Source organism: Miscanthus floridulus, chromosome 5 (assembly GCF_019320115.1).
Source record: "Miscanthus floridulus cultivar M001 chromosome 5, ASM1932011v1, whole genome shotgun sequence".
Lineage (NCBI taxonomy): Eukaryota > Viridiplantae > Streptophyta > Magnoliopsida > Poales > Poaceae > Miscanthus > Miscanthus floridulus.
Genome location: NC_089584.1, coordinates 37,659,190 through 37,678,077, shown reverse-complemented (window position 1 = coordinate 37,678,077; position 18,888 = coordinate 37,659,190).

Here is an 18,888-nt window from a genome sequence, read left to right as displayed (position 1 = left end):
CAGTGGTGGAGATCACGGTTCCTGCTCTTGGTGATGCTCCAGATTGGGATGGTTGGCATTTGGAGTTTGAGGGTCGCACTCCAGCTGAGGGTGCAGAGGGAGCAGCCTTTTGGGTCATCAGGGACATTATGAGCAGATTTCCCAGTGAGCTTGCAGCAGCTCTAGCTAGCACTTTTCCTAGGGATGATCCTCGTGATGCCATTTGGGTTCAGCCTCAAGGAAGTGCATTGGTCAGAGGTCCAGCTGAAGGGCAGGCTAGCGACAACCAGGCAATGAGTGCTATGTTCGCCGCGATCAGAGCGTATGAGGGTCTCGACAGTACCTACTGGACTTTGACTAGCTTGCGTGGTCAGGATAAGCTCAAGGGGAGAAAGCAGAAGAAGAGACAGACATGTGTTATAGCTAGCTTGCAGGAGCAGTTGGCTGATATGAACTTACAGCGAGATCAGGCGGTTGAGAGAGGTGATAGAGCTATGCAGCGAGTGCATACGTTGACTCAAGCCAACAACAATGCAGACCGCATGATAGGACAGTTGGTTCAGGAAAGGAATGAAGCCTGGAACGCAAGAAACCTTCTACGACAGAGGGTCGATGAGCTAGAGGAATACAACGGCAACCTGCATGAGGAGTTTCACGCGCTCTACAATGGGGTTGGCCCATATGCCCCACCGAACGCCGCTGGCATGGATATTGACGACGACAACCAGGACGAGCCTGTAGTTTCACCTGGGGGCGATGGTGATGTCTCCGATCCCGACGACGGCCCCGAGGAGTAGGCTAGTTGCCTTGCACTAGTATCTAGGTCCTGTCGCGATGACCTTTCTTTTGTTGGCAATATAACCTATTGTATGTTGCTTCGAACGTATGAGACTTGGCATGTGGTTGGAACTTGATTTTAGAATGCGATATCTGAACACATAAAAAGTCCAGTGTATGTATGCTGGCAATTTGATTGTATGGACGCGATGTTTGCCATTGAAGTAAATTGTTTAAGTGTTGTTGTTTTAATTGGGATGCGATTGTTGTACCTCTGTTTTATTGTATGAATTTATTCTCTCTAGTAAATTCAGTACGGCATAATTTTTCCTTCACTCGCAATTATTACAGCTTCACTCAATCATTACTTGTTGCTGAAATATGCAGATGACAAACACTCGCCGAACCACGTATGAGGCCGCTGAGCCTGGTGCTAACGGTGCGGGGACCGGTGGTGGTGGTGGTGGAAACCACAGCAACAACAATGAGCCTCCCCATGAATCGCATTTGCCACCTCCTCCCCCGTTTACCCCCGAGATGTTCCTCGCACAGCTGCTCGGGAGTCAGCGCAACGCGGAACAATCCCAGAAGAACATGGAAGATTTTCTGCGCACCATCGCCAACAACGTTCAACGTGGTAACAATCAAGGTGGTGGCATGGGAGTGAACCAATATAGCAGCTTCAAAGATTTTATGGATACTAGGCCGCCAGTATTCAAGGAAGCAACAGAGCCACTCGATGCTGAGGAATGGATCAACACGATGGAAGATAAATTCCATGTGTTGAGGTTGACTGAGGTGTTGAAAACGGAGTATGCTACACTTAAGTTGCAAGGACCAGCGGGAATGTGGTGGAAGCACCATCGCACCACCTTCCCACCAAATGCTCAGATTTCTTGGAGAGAGTTTGCTGAGGCCTTTCGTGGAGTCTATATTCCACCTGGGCTGACCGAGATGAAGTTGGGAGAGTTTCTGGCATTGAACCAGGGCACCAAGACCGTGACGCAATACATGCATGCCTTCAACAACTTGTGTCGCTATGCTCCCGACATGGTTGACACAGATGCTAAAAGAATAGCCAGTTTTAAGAGGGGTCTCAATCCAAAAATGATGAAGCATGTTGGTACCAACAACTGTGTCAGATTCAATGACTTCATCAGTGACTGCCTGAAGCAGGAGAAGAATAACAACGCCAGCACCGCAGCCAAGACACGTAAGAGAGCCTTTGAAGGTGGTCCGTCCCAAGCTAGAGCACCTATGGGAGGTCGTCCTCCATATCGCCCATCGGCACTTGGCGCTAGGTTCCGGCCACCTTAGCCAAGAAGTCAGAATTTCCGTGGACCTCAAAAGCCGTACAAGATGGCAATACAGCCCAACAAAGCAGCCACATCTACGGTACAAGGTAGTTCCAAGGGAGCTGTGGGATCTGCCGGGACAGTGAGAGGACCCTGCTATAACTGTGATCAACCCAGCCATTTTTTGAGGTTTTGTCCGTACCCGCCCAAGAAGAAGCAGTAGACTTATAATGCTATAGTGCATAGTACGACAGTGGATGAAATTCTAGAGGGAGAGCCCGTCACTACTGGTAAGTTTCCTGTCAACGAAAACCCTATAGTTGTTCTATTTGATTCTGGATCATCGCATTCTTTTATGAGTCAAGCATTTGCACAGAAACATGGACAACTATGCACAGAACTGGGTTATGGGTACCGTATAAGTTCAGCAGGGGCTGATGTTTTGACCAACCGGATGGTTCGAGGGGCAACCCTTGAATTAGGTAGCAGGAAGTTCCGAGTGAACTTGATAGTTATGCCTGGGTTAGTCTTGGATGTCATTATAGGGATGAATTGGATGAAGGATTGGGGAGCAGTCATGGATACTGGAAGTCGAGTACTTACCCTTAAGGATCCCCTGGGTGAGGGTACTTTCCAAGTACCATTGCCTCGGAGAACAGACCTTATAAGTATTACATGTGCTACGGCAGTCATTCCTATTCATCAGATTCCAGTAGTGTGTGAATTTCTGGATGTATTCCCGGATGAGCTACCTGGTCTTCCGCCGGATAGGGAGATTGAGTTTGGAATTGAGTTAGTCCCCGAAACAGCTCCGATTTCAAGGAGACCCTATCGGATGCCCCCAGATGAGTTAGCTGAGCTGAAGAAGCAATTAGAAGAATTATCAAAAAAGGGGTTTATACGACCAAGCAAGTCCGAATGGGGATGTCCCGCCTTATTTGTGAAGAAGAAGAAAGAGGGCACGTTGAGAATGTGCGTAGATTATAGGCCACTCAATGCTGTGACCATCAAGAATAAATATCCCTTGCCACATATTGATGTTCTGTTTGACCAATTATCCAAGGCCAAGGTGTTCTCAAAAATAGATTTGAGATCCGGTTATCATCAGATCAAGATTAGGCCACAGGATATACCGAAAACTGCATTTTCCACCAGATACGGGTTGTATGAGTATCTTGTCATGTCTTTTGGCTTGACAAATGCTCCTGCATACTTTATGTTTTTGATGAATACAGTTTTCATGCCAGAATTAGATAAGTTTGTGGTAGTGTTCATCGATGACATTCTGGTGTACTCTGAGAACGAGAAAGATCATGAAGTGCATCTGAGAACTGTCTTGACTAGACTGAGGGATCATCAACTGTATGCTAAGTTTAGCAAATGCGAATTCTGGTTGAAGGAAGTTCCTTTCCTTGGTCACATTCTGTCAGAGAATGGGGTTTTAGTCGATCCAAGTAAGGTGCAAGAAGTTATGAATTGGAAAGCACCGACTACAGTCCCTGAGATTAGAAGTTTCTTAGGACTAGCTGGTTATTACCGTCGCTTTATACCAGACTTTTCAAAGATTGCCAAACCAATGACGAGTCTCCTACAGAAGGATCACAAGTTTGTGTGGACAGAGGAGTGTGAAGCAGCTTTCCACACTTTGCAGAAACTGTTGACCACTGCTCCTGTTCTAGCACAACCAGATATCGAGAAACCATTTGATGTGTTTTGCGACGCATCGAAGACTGGATTGGGCTATGTTCTTATGCAAGAAAGGAGAGTCATTGCTTATGCATCACGATAATTGAGAAAGCACGAGGTCAACTATCCAACACATGATCTTGAACTTGCTGCAGTTGTGGACGCCCTAAAAATTTGGAGACATTACCTACTTGGTAATGTGTGCAATATTTTCACGGATCATAAAAGTCTTAAGTACATCTTTACCCAACCAGAGCTAAACATGAGACAACGCAGATGGTTGGAATTGATCAAGGATTACAACTTGAATGTGCAATATCATCCTGGAAAAGCCAATGTAGTGGCAGATGCTTTGAGCAGAAAGTCACATTACTTGAATGTGCAGCCATTACTTGAAGATGGGTTCGATCTAATGCATCCTGCTGTGTTACATAGTATTCAGATTAGTTGCTCTTTGGAGAGTAAGATAATAGAAGGCCAGAAAACCAACAAGGGGATATTCCACATCAAAGAGAAAATAAAAGAAAAGCCATCTCAACACTTTAAAGTGGATGAATAGGGCGTGTTGTGGTTTGACGACCGTCTTGTGGTTCCCAAGGATCGAGAGCTTAGGAATAAACTCATGGATGAAGCTCACCTTTCTAAGCTATCTATCCATCTCGGAAGTAGTAAGATGTATCAAGAACTAAGATCTCGCTATTGGTGGACCAAAATGAAGAAAGAAATTACAGCATATGTTGTCAGATGTGACACATGTTGTCGAGTGAAAGCAATTCACATGAAACCTGTCGGTATGTTGCAACCCTTATCAGTCCCTAGTTGGAAGTGGGATGATATCAGTATGGATTTTATCACGGGTTTGCCCACTACTCAAAAGGGACATGATTCGATTTGGGTAATTGTGGACCGTCTTACCAAGACCGCTCATTTCTTGCCTGTCAAAATAGATTATCGACCACCTCAATATGCTGAGAAGTATATCGCAGAAATTGTGAGGTTGCATGGTATACCAAAGACCATAGTATCTGATAGAGGCTCACAGTTCACGACTCACTTTTGGGAATATTTACACAAAGGCTTAGGAACTAGTTTGATTCGTAGTACCGCTTATCATCCTCAGACAGATGGTTAGACTGAACGAGTGAATGCTGTTTTGGAGGATATGTTAAGAGCCTGTGTATTGTCTTCTAAGGGATCATGGGAGTCATGGTTACCGTTAGCTGAGTTTTCTTATAATAATAGTTATCAAGAAAGCATCAAGATGGCTCCCTTCGAAGCTTTATATGGCAGAAAATGTAGAACACCATTGAATTGGGTCGAGCCTGGTGATAGAAGGTATTATGGCATTGACTTTGTAGAAGAAGCCGAGAAGAAAGTTCATATTATTCAGCAGAATATGAAAGCTGCCCAATCACGTCAGAAAAGCTATGCAGACAGAAGAAGGAGACCCCTTGTGTTTGAAGTTGGTGACTATGTTTATCTGAAAGTCACGCCAATGAAGAAGAAAAGGTTCGGAGTCCGAAGAAAGCTTGCCGCGAGATTCGTAGGACCATACAAGATCTTGGAACAAAGAGGTCCGGTAGCCTACAAGTTAGAGTTACCTAAAGCAATGAGTACCGTTTTCCCAGTTTTCCATGTATCACATCTCAAGAAATGTTTGCGTGTTCCGGAGGAAAGAATAGAACCTTGAGGTATTCAACTCAAATCAGATTTGGTGTATCGTGAGCAACCAGTCCGAGTGTTAGACACTAAGGAACGTGCTACTCGGAATAGTGTGGTGAAAACATACAAGATACAGTGGGATCATCATGATGAGGGAGATGCAACTTGGGAAACAGGAGAGTATCTACAAAAAGCTTATGAAGAATTTTATAACAAATGGTTCGTAACCCAAATCTCGGGACGAGATTTTTATAAGGGGGGAGGGCTATAACACCCCGGTGTTATGCCTGCATTTAGGCACTACAAATCATGCATACCATGCATCATCAAGCATTCTAATCACACATGCCTAATCATGTAAATAACAACTGAAACATTGTTTCGAAACATTTTGAAACATGTGTGAAACCTGAATGTTGCATACCTTTGTTAGAATTGTTTTGCCCTGAATTTTGCTTGCTAGGTTAGTAGAACTTGTTTGGCTATCATGGTAAATCATCTAGAAATGTTTAGTTCAATTTTTGGAGCAAGGTTTGTATTCAAATTAATTCAAAATTTGGCTTCAAAAGCAATTTCCCAAAAATTAGGGTTTGGAGTTAAACATTGACTTTGATTTTATAATTCAAAATCTAGAAAGAATTTGGCTTTGGTCATAACAACAAAGTTGTAGAGAATTAAATTCTAATCAACTTTCATTTTTGGTACATTTTCAAAAGATGTCATTTTATTCCTCAAAATAATATTTGAAGGTGGCATTTAAAAATTCCTTAAAAATATATTTGGAAAAGGCTTTTTCCTCCTTCGCGGGCCGCCGCTTCGCTTCTGGCCCACGACCGAAGTCGGCCCAGCCAGCTTCCCGCGTGCGCCTCGCCTCGCCTCGGCCCAGCCTAGCCTAGCCCAGCGCCGCGCTGGCCTGCCTCCGCGTGCCTACCCGCTGACGCGCCGCGCCGCACGCCCGACCGCGGCAGAGCGTGCCCGCCGCGTGGCGGCCATGCGCTGTCGACGCCGCCGCGCATCGCAGCCGGCCTACGCCCGCGCCCACGCGCCCGCCAACACCTACTAGAGCCGGTGCGCTCGCTCACTCCCTCCCGCGCTGCCTTTCCTCTCCGCCAAAGCCGAGAGCCCCAAGCTCTGCCTCTCGCCACACCGCGCACCTGCCGGCGCAATTCGCCGTGGCTCCTCCACCTCGGCCGGAAATCAAGCGCCCGTAGCTCCGCCTCGCCCTCCTTCAAGTTGTGCTCGCGTTGGCGCCACCTGCCGAGCTCAGGTAGAGCCGCCTCAGCCTCGCCACCGATAGCCATGGCGCCGCCGTGCTCGGCCGCCATGGAAGTCACCGTCCTCCTCTTCTCCAGCCCCGCCTAGCTACCCTACCGCATTTACCATCTTCTCACGCATCCCATGCGCCCGCCAGCTCGCCCTGCCTTGGCCGGAGATGGCCGCTGGCCTCATGGCCAAGCCGCGCCGCCGCGCCAGCGCAAGCGCCGGCATGGCCCTGCCTCAGCCAGCCAGGCCGAGCCAGGCTGTGGGTCGACGCCTGCCGGGCCGTCTTCCCCCTCCCTTGTGCTCGGGCCGCGCAGGCCGAAAACGGCCGTGGGCCAACTGATTCCAGCGGGCTGGCCCAGTAGCGTTTGAAGAATTGTTTTCAATTTATTCTTTATTATTTGAAAATAGATATGGTTTGCAAAATGTTTGGATACTCAAAGTTGCTCCAAATCTATTGAAATAAATTTGTCTAGGTTCCTTATCATCAGATCTACTTGGGAAAAATTGTGCATGTCATTTTTGAGATACTTTGCTGTAGAATTTTATTTAATCATGAATATTGCTGATAACTTGAAAAATATGTAGAAAAATCTATAGGCTTCAGAAAAATATGATTTCAAGTTTGTTAATCTTCTTATGTCATGTATTTCCTAGGAAAAATATGTTTCATGCATGTGTTGTGGGAAAATTTTGAGGTGTAGTTCAAGTACCTTTAATAGCTGATTTTTGTTATTTTTGCTAGAGAGCAAACTTTGTATAAAACATGCATGTGATAATTTTTGTACAGTCATTGTATGCTATGAAGAACATAGGAAAAATACTAACTCTGTTGTTTGACACTTTTCATAGTATAAAGTATTTTCATGTACAAAATCATGCCATAGCTTGTTATTTTTGTGTAGGCTAATCCACTCATTCAAACACCATGAAAATCTGATGGTAGACTTCTTAGGGTAATACTATGCTATAGTAATTTTCTAAGATTTTTCTAAGCAAGAAAAATAGAGGTTGCTATTCAAACCTATTATTAATTAGGGTTTAATTAAGCATTGCTTTATGTGTTTAAGAAATTAGCAAAGCTTTGGTGTATCTTTGAAGCATTTCATAAGATATGTTAACTTAACATATTAGTAGTAGAAGAGAATGCAGTAGATAACATGTGCTTGTAGTATATTTTCTTGGATGATGTTGACTACCTTGCATTCAAACATATCCATTGTATTCATCTCATCCGATGCACTGATTGCATAAGCACTTACGCACATTGCATCATACAGGATCGCAAATCGAGAGCCCAGTTGTCATTCCCAAGGAGCCCGAGGAGCAGTTCGAGATGCAGCCATGGGAAGTGCCAGAAGCCAACGAGGAGGACGTTGAGGAACTTCCGGAGTGCCCCGATCACCGCCCGAGCTCCTTCGAGAGAGGCAAGCCCCGAAGCATTTTCTCCCGGTTTGTAATTATTAATTAAATGCTTTACTTTAATTGATGCATTACGTTCAGGAGTTGTTTGCAACCGTTCCTGCATTATACCTTGTTTACCTTTGTTATACTATATCCTTGTTACCCTGGTACCCGCAGTCGAGTCAATGCTTAGCTGGCTTAGACCGGTAGAAGTCGGGTGATTTCTTGTCACCTACGAGCTATAGGTGGTTACCTGGATCTGCTTGGATGACTATGAAGTCATGGTATAACTAAGTGTTAAATGAAGTTGAGACCGGACGGAGACTTGCAGAGTTTTGGACTGTAGTGTTTCCGTCTGTGTCGATTAAGGACCAACCGTTGTTGGGCCTCGAGTCATGTTGAACGCATGCCTTACATTTAGCTGGCCGGATAAAGTACCTTCTGACCGCGAAGCTGGGAGATTTTTTGGGCCGAGTAGATTGCCCGCAACACACTGTGCCGGAGCAGGTGTGGTAGGACATGGGGGCGGGATGATAAGACCAAAGTGCAGTCGGTCGGCCCCCGGGTACATGTGGTTCCTGGCAAACTCGAGATACCTGGAAAGTTGACTCGGTGATCAATATCTCACTTTAGCGGGTGAGTGAGGTTTGTGGAAGGAATAAATCACCAGCTAGTTAGGAATCGATTCGAATCGCCATCGCTCCTGGATAGTGAGCACTTGACTTGAGTTACTTCATCGTAGTAAATGTTTATGGAACACTTGGACAGTTATAATGAATATGACAGTATGGAAGTCGTTTAATGATCATTGGTTATCATTATCTGCTTAATCACATGTTTACTCTAGTATAGGTGTAAATCTAGTCGACAGGTCAATAATAATTAACTTGGCAATAATGCTTTTAGAAAGGTTCTTGAAATGCTAAAAAATGCTTCTTTTTGCAAATGAGTCAGCTACCCTACTATAAAGCCCTTCATAATCCTTGGTGTCATTTATTTTTGGTTATGTCGGGTAAGTCTAGCTGAGTACCTTCTCGTACTCAGGGTTTTATTCCCACTTGTTGCAGATGGGCAGATGTATTACGGCTACTGTATCAATTGCCTGTATCCTGCGATGGGTGATGCTTAGGACCATGGGCATGGTCATTCCTTATGTCTCGCCTGATGCTTTTGTTGGAGATGATCATTCGCTGGCACTATATTTGAACTCCACGTGTGTGTCTGTGGTTTGAACAAATGACTTCCGCTACTTTTATTCGAACTAGTTTTGTAATAACTATGTTGAAACTCTGATGTATCCGTGATGCAAACTTTTATGTAATATGTGATGGTGATCGCTAAACTTATTACGATCTTGGCTGGAATGGAAGTTGGTTTGAAATCCTTCGTGATTTCATGGACTACCGGGTTATACGGGCTTAAGTTTGCTAAATCGTCTGCTCTGGCGGATGATTTTCTTACTTAATTTCGTATAATTGGTTGGTTCTGTTACAAGCGCCTCCGTAAGTATGCTATTTTGGGCGGTTCTGCCACATCAATCTTCTCAGCCTTCAGCCAATTCCCGTTTGGTCAAGAGGACTGTCATCAGGAAGAAGGTGCCCGTGAGCCGCTCGGGACAAGTTAACTTCACTAAGGCTAAGGAGATTCTACAAGGAGAGCCTATGATGGCAGGTATGTTCACCATTGATTCCCACCCAGCATATGTATTATTCGATTCTGGTGCATCACATTCATTCATGAGTATGGGGTTTGCACAAAGGTACAATATATCTACTATGGCTATTCCTATTGCCTATAGAATCAGAACCCCAGGTGCGCAGTTGTGCGTTAAAACTTGGACGGACACAGTGAGACTAGTACTAGCAACTCATTCTTATTGTCTCCAGTTCATGGTTCTGCCTAGGCAAGGCATAGATGTAATTCTAGGAATGAATTGGTTGAGAAACTATGGGGTAGTCTTAAAGCTTAGGCAAAGAATTGTTGAGTTGAAGCTTCCTTCTTCTAAGGATAGAATGTCTCTCCTTATATCTTTAGTTTCCACCCTACCAGTTATTGCTCTTACTGAAGCCTCTCCTAACCTTGCCTCTATTCATGTGGTCTGTGAGTTTCCGGATGTCTTTCCCAAAGATCTACCTGGGTTACCACTAGACCTAGATGTGGAGTTTGCCATTGAGTTAGAACCTAGTACTGCTCCTATTTTGTGGATCCTTACCGCATGGCTCTAATAGAATTGGCTGAGATGAAGAAACTGTTAGAGGAATTGTTGGAGAAGGGATTCATCCGTCTAAGTTCTTCACCATGGGGTTGTCCAGCTATTCTTGTGAAGAAGAAGGATGGCACTCTTTGGATGTGTGTGGATTATCTCCCTCTCAACGCGGTAACCATTAAGAACAAGTATCCTTTACCTTGTATTGATACTTTGTTCGATCAGTTGGCTGATGCCAAGGTGTTTTCAAAGATTGATCTTCATTCTGGGTATCACCAAATTAAGATCTAGCCACAAGATATACCAAAGACAGCTTTCTCTACTAGATATGGGCTCTATGAATACCTAGTGATGTCTTTTGGTCTCACCAATGCTCCTGCATTCTTCATGTATCTCATGAATTCAGTCTTCATGCCGGAGTTAGACAAGTTTGTAGTGGTGTTCATTGATGACATATTGATATATTCTAAGAACAATGAGGAGCACGAACAACATCTTCGCATAGTCCTGACCCGATTATGGGAACACAAGCTGTATGCCAAATTCAGCAAGTGTGAGTTTTGGTTCGATCGAGTGCAGTTTTTGGGACATGTTCTAACACCTAAAGGCATCTCTATGGATCCTAGCAAGGTGCAGGATGTGTTAAATTGGAAATCTCCAAAGTTAGTGCATCAGATTCATCGATTTCTTGGTCTTGTTGGTTATTATTGGCGCTTCATCCCTAAGTTCTCAAAAATAGCACAACCGATGACCAAGTTGCTCCAGAAGAATATCAAGTTTGTATGGAGTTTGGCATGTGAAGAAGCTTTCCAAGCTCTAAAGAAGTTTCTTACCTCTGCTCCTATTCTTGCCCAACCAGATATTGATAGGTCGTTTGATGTGTACTGTGATGACTCTAGGACAGGATAGGGATGTGTGCTTATGCAAGGTGGACGTGTGATCGCTTATGCTTCATGTCAGCTAAAAAAGCATGAGTTGAATTATCCCACCCATGATTTAGAGCTGGCCACAGTTGCACGCTCTAAAAATTTGGAGACATTACCTGTTGGGAAATAAAGTACACATTTTTATGGATCACAAGAGCCTACAATATATTTTCACTCAATCCGAGTTTAATATGAGGCAACGGAGCTGGCTTGAGTTAATCAAAGATTATAACTTAGAAGTTCATTATCACCCATGAAAAGCTAATGTGGTGGCTGATGCCTTAAGTCAGAAGTTGCATCAAGTTGAAGAAGAATCTTTCTCTCAACCATTCTGAGGTGTTAACCCATATTGCTCTAGTCTTGGATTTACTTGAGCAAATTATTATAGAGCAAAGGCAAGATGCTTTGCAAATTTTGCATATCAAGAAGTTAATTGCCGAAGGGCGTGGTCCTCATTTCAGTATTGATGATCAAGGTGTGGTTAACTTGAAGAACCGATTGGTGGTTCCCTCAAGTGATGAGCTTAGGAGAAAATTTTTGGATGAAGCCCACAACTCTAAATAATCCATTCATCCGGGAAGTAACAAGATGTATCATGATTTGCATCACTTGTATTGGTGGCCAAATATGAAACAGGATATTACCAAATACATCTTACAATGTGACATTTGTTGAAGGGTTAAGGCAGACCATATGCATACGCCTAGATTTCTATAACCCTTGCCTATCCCTGTTTGAAAATGGGAGGATATTTCCATGGACTTTGTTGTGGGTTTGCCCTGCATGGCAAAGGGGTATGACTCTATTTGGGTCATTGTGGATCGCCTTACCAAGTCCACTCATTTCTTTTCGGTGGATACAAGGTATTCAGCCAAGAAGTATGCCAAGCTATATTTTGATCGGGTTGTGACCCTACATAGAGTTCCTCTTACCATTGTTTCCGATAGAGGGTCAGTCTTTATCTCTTGCTTCTAGGAGCAACTCTAGAAATGTCTTGGTACTTGTCTCCTCAGAAGTTCAGTGTATCACCCGCAAATAGATGGTCAGACAGAAAGGGTCAATCAAGTACTTGAAGATATGTTGAGAGCTTGTGCCATTTCTTATCCAGAAAAATAGGACGAATGCTTGACTTTAGCTAAGTTTTCCTATAACAATAGCTATCAAGAGAGCATTCGAATGGCACCGTTTGAGGCCCTATATGGTAAGAAATGTAGAACACCTCTTAACTGGGTTGAAGTGGGTGACCGTCGGTACTTTGGACCTGATTTTATCAAAGAGGCAAGAGAACAGGTCAGTGTTATTCAGAGTCATTTGAAAGCGGCTCAGAACCATCAGAAAGCTTATGCGAACTGGAGGAGAAGGCCCTTGAAGTTTGAAGTTGGTGACCATGTGTACCTAAAGGTATCCCCGATGAGAGGTGTGCATCGGTTTGGAGTCCATGGAAAGTTACCTCCTCGTTATGTTGGACCTTATAAAATTTTGGAGTGGTGTGGTTCTGTTGCTTATCATCTCCAACTCCTGAATATTTTATCAGTAGTCCATAATGTTTTCCATGTCTCCTAGCTAAAAAAGTGTATGCGAGTTCCCGATGAAGTGATGGAAATCAAAGGACTCCATCTCCAACCTAATTTTTCTTATATTGAGCATCCCATCAAAATCTTGGATGAAAAAGAGAGAGTCACTAGGAACAAAGTGGTGAAATTTTATAAAGTCCAATGGCAAAATCATTCAGAGGATGAAGCAACTTGGGATCAGCAGAGTTATATTCTAGAGCATTATCCTCATCTTCTCCCGGAAGTATCAAAGTAATGGGTTAAGTAAAAGTTTATTTCTTATCCATTTTCCCACACTAGGCACACGCATGAATCTCGGGACAAGATTCTGTTTAAGGGGGGAGAGCTGTAACACCCTCGGTGTTATGCCCTAAACAAATTACCAAACCATGTCATGAGCATCATGTTTATGTGATAATGCATGTGATGGAAGGTGTAGATAACATTTTTGTAACTTTAGATGATCAATAAAAATGTTAAATGATAAGCTATTCCATAACTCATATGTATCAAGTAGGGTTTAAAACTAATTTTTATTGAACAAAAATACTATAGAACATATATGTGGCCCTTAAATAAAGTTTGGAATATGAACTTTGTAGATAACAATGAAATACTTGTTGTAGAAATATAACCTTGCTAGCCAACATTTCTAATAGCCTAGAAATACAACTTGGAATCAAATTCGGCTCATACCTAGAAGATTTTTAAGTATATAGACAGCTAGACAATGCCATGTTTGGCAATTTATTTTGCGAAATTGGGTTAAGAATAGGTGTTATGTTTTAGCTCAGTTTGGTAGCCTCATATGCCATCTTGAGCATGGTGAAGATGGTTTAGGTCTAGAAGCAACCATCTAGTTGTTATAGGTGTTTTAAAATGTGTGCACGACACGTTCTTGGGTTGGCCGGGTAGACGCAGTCACCATGCTCGGGCGCATGCCGTCGCCATGCTGGTCGCTCATGTGTGCGCACGCTGCCAAGCGTGGCTGCCTCTGGCCTCTACCGCATGAAGCCGCTGCTGCTGCTTGCGTGGCAGTGTGGCGCTGCTGGCTATCCCGCCTCATTACCGCACTATCGACCCGTCCCACGCCATGACGCAGTCGCTGCTGGTGCCATCGCCTCACTGTCACATTTGCGCTTCTCTTTGCACTATTGCTGGCCCTGCTCGAGGCCGCCACTACCTCACGCACATGGCTGTCCTCGCCGTCGCCTTGCCATTTATGGCGCTGAGCCACGCGGGCCATGGCTGGTCGGGGATGCGTGCGCTTGTCCTTTGCATCTACACGCATGCCTTCCTGGTCACGCCGAGCACGTCTCGCCAAGGCGAGGCCGTGTTGTGCCACCAACCGGTCCGTCTCTCTCTCTCTCTCTCTATTGCCACCATCGGAGTCACGCCCCACACAATTGACCAGCGAGTGGTCATCTCCTTTCAATTCCACGTGCCTTTGTCTCCGCCATCAAGTCCTCTTGCTGCCCAACCCCACCCCGCCTTGAATGGCGCCCGGTCAAGCTCCAATTTGGCATTTTTTCCCGTTGTCGTGCCGATAAGGCCGCGTCTGACTATGGATGAGGGCAGCCCTCCTACCGTCCCTCCCAAGCCAATTCACCTGCACCACTAGTTTTGCCTTGCCTCCCTCTCCACTTTGCGCATGCCAGTGGAACCGCTACCACCTCCCCGTCGCCACTGACATGACCGCGCCACCACGGTGCGCCGTCGCACGGCTTGGCCGCACATGGCCACACCTCCTCCATCATCCTTCACCCCAACCGTCACCTCGGCTAGGTCCATAGTAGTCTACTAATGCTCCCTCGCTGGCCAGTTAGGTTCTTAGATGCTCTGGATCACTAGGGCAGCTGCGCCGCCGCGAACGGCCGCGTGTCGCTATAGCTTGCTCCAGCGCGTCTCGCCACCCCACGTTGCTGCTTGGTGTAGGCGGGTGGACTGTAGTTAAAGTTTGGCTCGACCGACGGGCTAGCGTGAGCCTCTGGTGGCCGGGACGGTCGCACCATGTGGTCGCCCACCGCGCCGCCGTGCACTGAGTCACTGGGGTGCGCGCATGTGAATTAGGCAAAAGTCAGGGGGTTAAGTGAGAAGGTCTGAGAGAGGAGAAAATAGTGTTAGTACTTAGTTGTAAATTAGGAGGAGTTCGTGGTCTATTTTGCAAAATTGCCAACACGCGTGGGACTCCCCCACCGTAGGCCACCTCACGAGTGGGCCCGCCTCACATAGGCCGCGCCAGTGGGCCGTTGCGCATGCGCTCTGTGTCATGCGAGCCGCGTGTGTGGGCCGCGCAGGAGATTTAGTTTTCTTTTTTATAAGGAATTAGCAATGGTTTTCTAATTTAATTTTTGAGCTGATCTTTGGTAAATCATATAAAATCATATAAAATTGTGCTCTATCGGTTGGTGTATTTAGTTCATGTTTATACGTGTTGACAATAGGAGCTATTAAATTATTTGAGGATGCTTAATAATATTAAGTTAATTATTGTAGGATTTTTTGTGGTAAACTGGTGATAGCTATAGTCCTAAAAAGTTTATAGTAGCTTCATTGTATTATTATGTACTCACTGAAATTTTTGTAGCCTTAGAATAGACTAAGCATTAGGGTAGTTAAATGCTCTTTCTTTCAATATATATTAAATCATTAGTAGAAATAAAGATATACCCTTAAATTACAAAACCGAGTGTTTGTTAGTTGAATCCAACACCTTGCTTGACGAAGATGATAGTTAGCTTAGTATCTTAGTCATTAGAGATAGTTTAGTGGCTTGGTATGCGCATTCTTAGTTTAAGAGTTGTTGTTGCCTGAATGCTAAGTATTGCATCATCATCGCATGCATGTAGAGAACGAGTTGGCGGAAATCATGACCACCAGCAATCATGAGTTCGAGAAGATCATCAAGGAGTATGAGGAGGAGATTCTCGTGCAGGAGGAGGTCCTAGAGCTACCACTGACTGACTCAGCTGACACCGCGCCTACCCAAGGCAAGACCCGGTGCATAACCTCTATTTTGTAATTCACCGTATATAAATGTGTTGTGCATTTATGTTACAAGAATTTTTTGGAAACCACATGCATAGATACACCTGTCCTAAGAGTCTTACTAGTGTAGGTTCAAGTAGATGCTATGCTTAGGACATCGGTAGCATGAGTAACCTGACGTTGCTCACAATAGGGGATTATTATTACTCTCATAATAAAATGATGAAAGGAAAAATGGAGATAGGGCAGGGATATGGTATGGGTATTGGTGGGTGTAACAGGTTGTGTCTCGGGGCCAACGGGGATTAGCTTGGTTATACTGTTTTCTCTGTTCGTGTCGATTAAGGATCGACCGTTGCTATGGATGGCAGTCAGGTCACAAACTTATTATCCCGAGCACATACTTGCTTATGGGAGCGGGAATGCTCGTTACGCTCTTGTCATAGGTTCCGACTCTTTCTAGACCGACTGATTGGAGGCGGGGAAAGATGGAGGTCTAAGCACCATACTGAGACTGGGTCTCAAGTGTGGGGCTTGGAGTCCAAGTTTGGATGGGGACCTAGACCCTATGATAGGAGTGGAATGGGTTAGTCTTGTTTGTGCCTGGGGTACAAACAGTGTGATTGTTTTGGGGTACCCAGCTGGGATACATTGGTTCATGAATCATCCTTTTTGTGAGACGGTACGACTTGGCTATGGTCTAGCACCATAGTAAGAACTTGATGATAAAAGATGGTGAAATGGTTATGATTGCTTAACCCTTGCTTGAAAGTAGAACAGGTGCTTACCTAGAATGGTTAGCTAATAAAGTAATCATGACTGCTAATTAAACTTGATCTTAAGGATGCACTTCTAGTAATGCTTTTCGCAAACAAAAAGAAAACAACAAACCCATATTGCCTATCAAATCCTTGAGAGTCGGAAAACTATTCCCACTAGTCGGGTAAGTCTTGCGAGTACATTGTGTACTCAGGGCTTATTTTACCCTATTGTAGGTGTAGCTTGAGTAGTAACTCTTGTATGGAGGATTCTTCTGGTGGGCACAGATGGATCCTTATATTGTTTCCACTAGATGTTTATTTTTATTCCGTTGTTTAATTATCGCACTCTGAACTCTTATATTATAATAAATAATTTCCCAAAACTCTTGTTGTATGAAATGGACTAAGTATTGTAAGCTCGTATTCATTATTAGATTCTGGATGTAAAATGCGGATTGTTTCGAGTTCTCCCTTGGGGTGTGCTCGATGGAACTGTCTGGTGTAACTAACTTTCGGGGTGCTTAGTGTCTAGTGGAAGACGAGAGCCTCTGAAAGCATGTTATTTTGGACGGTTCTACCACAAATATGTAATACATAGATAATAGAAAAATGAGTCTAGCGTTATATATTTACAATAAAGCACATGTATTAGTGTAATACGGAATTTCGGTTACATGTACACAGTATAATGATGTGTAGATGTAAGAAAGTTTATAAATTATGATACAAAATCTTTAATGAGACTGGCCTCACAAAACATGTATGGCACTCATGCTATTCTATGAGCACCTTCAAAAGAGGACTAAACCGACACATCATGAGATTGATAAAGTCACTATAGACCAGAAGTGAATCCAAGTAATATTGAGTACTCCATCCGTCCTAGAATAGAGTATGAGAGGTGTCCCCAAATATAGTGCATCTGGGGAACAAGAAGATAAAGTTTACTTAAATAAAAAATACGTGATCTGCTACTTCCTTTTTCATTTATTCTCTCTTCTACTTATCCCTTCATCCCTCCCCACGAGAACTCTGTCGCTCCCATTCTTCTCACCACCGCTCTCGTTCTCTTCTCCCCACCGAGAAAACTCACAGATCCAGGTGGTATTTGAAGCATTGTTCGCCTAAATGGCCATTTAGCCCATTTAAACATCATGTAAACGCTACACAATGGTACGCTGTCTCTGTTTAATCATCCGTTTATCCCGTTAAATTAGCCGCTTAGCCCGTTTAATGGACTATTTTGCCCGAATAATGACTAAACGGTAGGTGACCGACTGTTCACCGTTTAATGTTTAGGAAAACATTGATTTGAAGGAGATGCGCCGCCCACAGTATCGTCGCCGCTCAAGCCCTCTCCACCTTCATCGATGGGCAGTTCCTCCTCGGGCTGCTAGCCGGCAGCATGGAAAGGGCAAGGCGGCGCGCAGAACATGGTGGCTGTGGTACCCTGAACCTCGGCCAGCTGTGGAGGGTGTCAATTTCGCCCTTGATTCGGAAGATGGGAGTGGCGATGAGATCTTGGAATTTGTCCCTGGCTCCAACAACGAAGGAGGTGGAGCCAAATTGACTTCCCAAGCGAGCGACATCGAATTTGTTCCTGACTCGGAGGCACGTGAGACTGTGCCCCTAGAGGAGATGAGGCTAAGGTTTGTTAGATTTGTTGATCAGATACTCTAATAATGTTTCCTGTACGCATCCCTGCCTCCTTTCTCTCTAATGTCTGTGAGTTTTGTAGGAATTGTCAGGCATCTGAACTTGCAGACAAGCACAGGACTAGCAAGATTCAAGTGAAGGAGGCACTAGCAACAACCAAGAAATTAAGTGGTGCAGAAAACTCAATATCAGACGCTAAGACAGATGATGAGACAAAGGCAAACATCGAACACAAGCTGAAAGATGAGGCAAAAGATGAGAGGTTAAATGATTTGGTAAATGAAATGCTTAGTCTGATGGTACCTCTGTATGCAAAAAATATGAATGACACAAAAAATAGGATTACTACTCAAATGAATAAGTAGTAATAGTGCACTAGTATGTTTTACATATCTAGGAGTACTTTTGATTATTCAATAAACATAAACAAAGAGTACTAGTGCATGATAAACTACTGAGACAGTAAACAAAAACATGACTTTGTCTATGAAATTTTTGTTTTGCGCTGTTCTTACTGGATCATCTTCACTAGGCAGCATGTAGAAGGTTTTGTTTTTCTTAGTGCCTTTGAACCACTTCTCATCAATATGGATAATGTTACACATATTTTGAATTTTGGATTAGTATGAACTGTTTGCTCATCTATCATAGTCGAACAAAACCGAAGTCGTTCCCTTTTATTTTGTTCCCTCAAATAAGGCTTAAGGGTACTAGAGTGACGGCGAACCAGACCTT